The sequence below is a fragment of the Mus pahari genome, chromosome 7 (genome assembly GCF_900095145.1).
Source record: "Mus pahari chromosome 7, PAHARI_EIJ_v1.1, whole genome shotgun sequence".
NCBI lineage: Eukaryota > Metazoa > Chordata > Mammalia > Rodentia > Muridae > Mus > Mus pahari.
The window spans coordinates 99,947,139-99,950,813 of NC_034596.1; positions in this window are offsets into that span (position 1 = coordinate 99,947,139).

The window sequence follows — 3,675 nt, forward strand, 5'->3', positions numbered from 1 at the left end:
AGAAAGAAAGAAAGAAAGAAAGAAAGAAAGAAAGAAAGAAAGAAAGAAAGAGAGAAAGAAAGAAAGAAAGAAAGAAAAAAGCTGGGTCTTAGGTTGCTATTTATAGCAAAAAATTTAAACGAGGAAGTTCTGTCAGTTTCCCGAGTTACTGACAGTTGCGGAAATGTTAATAGAAATCTTTATAAGACCGGCCAGATGTTCCATATTAAGCATGCATCTGTTTTATATGAAAGACTTTCTGTCCCCCACCGCCCTCTCTCTCCTCTCGCTTTCCCCTTCTCACCCCTGTCTTGATCCCAGGCACAATCAGGGCCCTCTCTGAGGGTAATTGCTTCAGTTCTGGTTGTATTTAGTTTCTGAATGCCCGTGTCCACGGTGTCAAAAATACACCCCAAAAAATAACCCTGGGAAAGGTTAATGATGGGCTTTCTGGTGTCATATTCTGCACTTGATACGTGGCGGTAATTATTATCATTAGGCCTGCAGGAATGTCTACTTATCTTTCTTAATCACATACTATACAGAAGTGCTTCTGAACACATATCTATTATTTAATCAAAATCTCACACTTATTGGCGTTTGTGCTCTCCCAGGGCTGTGTTTATTTTCTCTTTGCCTGGGGGAGCGTTGCCTCCCAGAAACGAGGGGGCCCTGAGTCCATGCCCACTTTTACCGCTGTCATAGCTTCTGACACTTGGTGCTATTAATATCAGAGACGCCACACACAGGCTCGCATAGCGTTCCGGAAAGAACACTTAGAGTAAGAAATAGAGAGGGAGATGCCTGCCTGCCTGGAGGAGGCGGTCTGACAGGGTGAACCCTTGGAGGGATGAGTCTCCACAGACAGAGCAGACTCGATCAGCAAGGTCATTATGGGGTCTCTGAGGTGTGCCCATTTCTTGCTTTGAGCTGCTAAAGTTGGCTTCTGTGCTTCAGATAGGATGTCTCTCAGGATTTTCTCCTCTGTGTGTGTGTGTGTGTGTGTGTCTGTGTGTTGGTTGTGTGTGCACGCACAGCTTGGTCCTCAGCATGGTGACGTGGTAGCTTCTGCACCATTAAAAAGTGGGAGACATACCAGCTCATACCTGCCTGTAACTCCATTTCAGGGGATGTGACTCTCTCACACATGCATGAAAAACACCAATGTACATAAAATCAAAATAAATAAAAATTTAAAAATCTTAAAAAAAAAAATGAACCTAAGGGCCAGGAGATGTTTCCATTGGTAAAGTGCCTGCCAGGCAAGCTTGAGGATCTGAGTTCAATCCCCAGCACCAATATGAAAGACCTAGAGATGACAGTGATGTGCTCCCAGAAGGCCAGCACTGGGGATGCAGAGCCAGGAGGAGATCTGGTTCTTGTTCATCAGCCAGTCTAGCTGAATTGGCAAGCTTCAGGTTCAGAGGGAGCGAGAGCCTGTCTCAGAAAATACAGTGGGGAATTAATAAAGCAGGACACTGGACATCCACGTCTGGCCTCACATGTGCATGCGTGTGTGTGCATGTGTGTGCGTGTGTGTGTGTGCGCGCCCGCGCGTGTGTGTACGCGTGTGCTGTGTGTGTGTGTACGTGCATGCTCTGTGTGTGTGTACGCGCATGCTGTGTGTATGTGTGTGTGTATGTGTGTGTGTGTGTGTGTGTGTGTACGCGCACGCGCGCGCCTGTGTGTGCTGATGATCTGACATTTTGGTTTCACCATAAAGATTCCACAGCCCAGACTGTATGGGCCAAGACATTGTCCTTGTGTGGTTGCAGTAGCTTAACCGGTGGTGTGGGGTATCCACAGCACACAAGGAACAAAACGCTTAACCCCAGAGGTCCGCCCTACCAGGCATGCCTCCTCGGTCTTCCCACAGTCTCCCCAAACATCGCCTTTGAGGAGCCTTGGAGGATGTCCTGTGACCAGACACAGATGTCATCAGTAACTGTATTGTGTTGACTGTAAGAGAACATAATGTTGAATTTCAGAATTTTTAGTTTCAATTAAGACACATCTGTGGGTGACGTCTTTTTTTTTTTTTTTTTTTTTTTTTTACAATTTATAAGAGATGTTGGCTCTTGACCTCAGTGGACTTACCTTTAATGTCCCCATGGTCCCCTCCTCTGGTCTTATGACTAGGTCATCCTCATTATAATGGCTGGCTCTGTGGAATGCCCTGAATGGTCACCTCTGGGCATGATCAGTCCTCCTCTGGGCCAAAGCTGTGTGGAGGCTGTCTTCTGGTCGCATTGGTAGGAAATGTTCTTTCTTGGATGTAGTTCACTTCTTTGATGTGTGACATTATAAAGCTATGGTGTGTGTCACACCAGAATTGACTCCCCTGGAAAAGGAGAAGCAGGACTTTACTGTGTAATCCTATCCTGCCAGCTGTATGCGGGCTGTGATTACAGCCCAGGGAAGTCAAAACACAACCTGGGAACCGGGGGTGCCTCTAAGTGATTGAAACATGGAAATGAATCTGAAGGAGAGGTCTAAATCTTACTTGTGTGAGCATGATTGTTATAATAAATAACCATAACAACTCCATACATTTTATAGCTGATGGGATCTTTCTTACCAATGACTTCATTTGGCTGGGTTAGAGAGGATAAATCTTAAGTTTGAATCTCTCAGGGAAATATCAATCTCTAAGCTATAGTACATACCGGGCTGCCTGCTTAACAGTCCCTGTGCATACAGCTTCCATGTTTATTCCCCAGCCCAAAAAACACTTGTGAGAGTCTGGAGGAGAGTCTGGTTTCTAATCCTGACATTCGACATTCAAGGCCCTTAGACCCCATGGGAACCTCTTCCCCTTCCTACCTGTGTCTCTCATTATCATATGTCACCTTTGTGTATCTGGGCAAACGCTTCCTGCCTGTGGGGTGCACAGCTTGTACCAAAAGTCCTTCCCCCCCCAGGACACCCCTCAATTCTTTTCATACATACACAGAGCCCAGGTGACAGACCTCTTGTATGTTAGCTGCCTCAGAATGTTCTGATTCCTCCACTACCAGAGGCAGCCTGCCTCACATGAGGACATGAGACACAAGTCAGGGAGTTTCTTGCTGCACCTGACTCGTTAGATCTTCTTACCAGCTTCCTGAGGACAGCAACCAGTAGCAGTGGCTTCACCTTCCTGAGAAGAAATGGCCCGAGAACTGATATAGAGTTTGTTCAGGGCCAACAAGTGCTGTGCTCTTGTTACAGAGGAAGCAGACTAGAAGGGGGGCCCCAGCCTGGGGCTCTCAGGACTCCAGAAATGCTGCCCACAGAAGTGGCCACCATGCATTTGGTTCCCAAGCTCCTTATTGCTATGACGTATGGGCATGTTGAGGACTTTACATAGGAACAATGGAGCCTCTCACTCCTAGAAAAGCCCTTTGAGTGGGGAGTCGTCTTTTCGGATCAGCCACAAGTGCAAGAGAGGGCTTATGCGGGGACTCACATGAGGAAGAGCAGGACTTCTGGGGCAGATGGAGAACTATTAGCATGCTTCAAAGTTGAAAGTGGAAGTTTCTAGATCTTTCCCAGGTAAGCATAATGATTTTGCTGGTTATCTACATTCCCTTCTCCTCCTGTATGAAGGCATGTACACACACACACACACACACACACACACACACACACACACACATGTATATATACACACACAAAAAAACATATGCACACACATATATCCACATACATGTACAC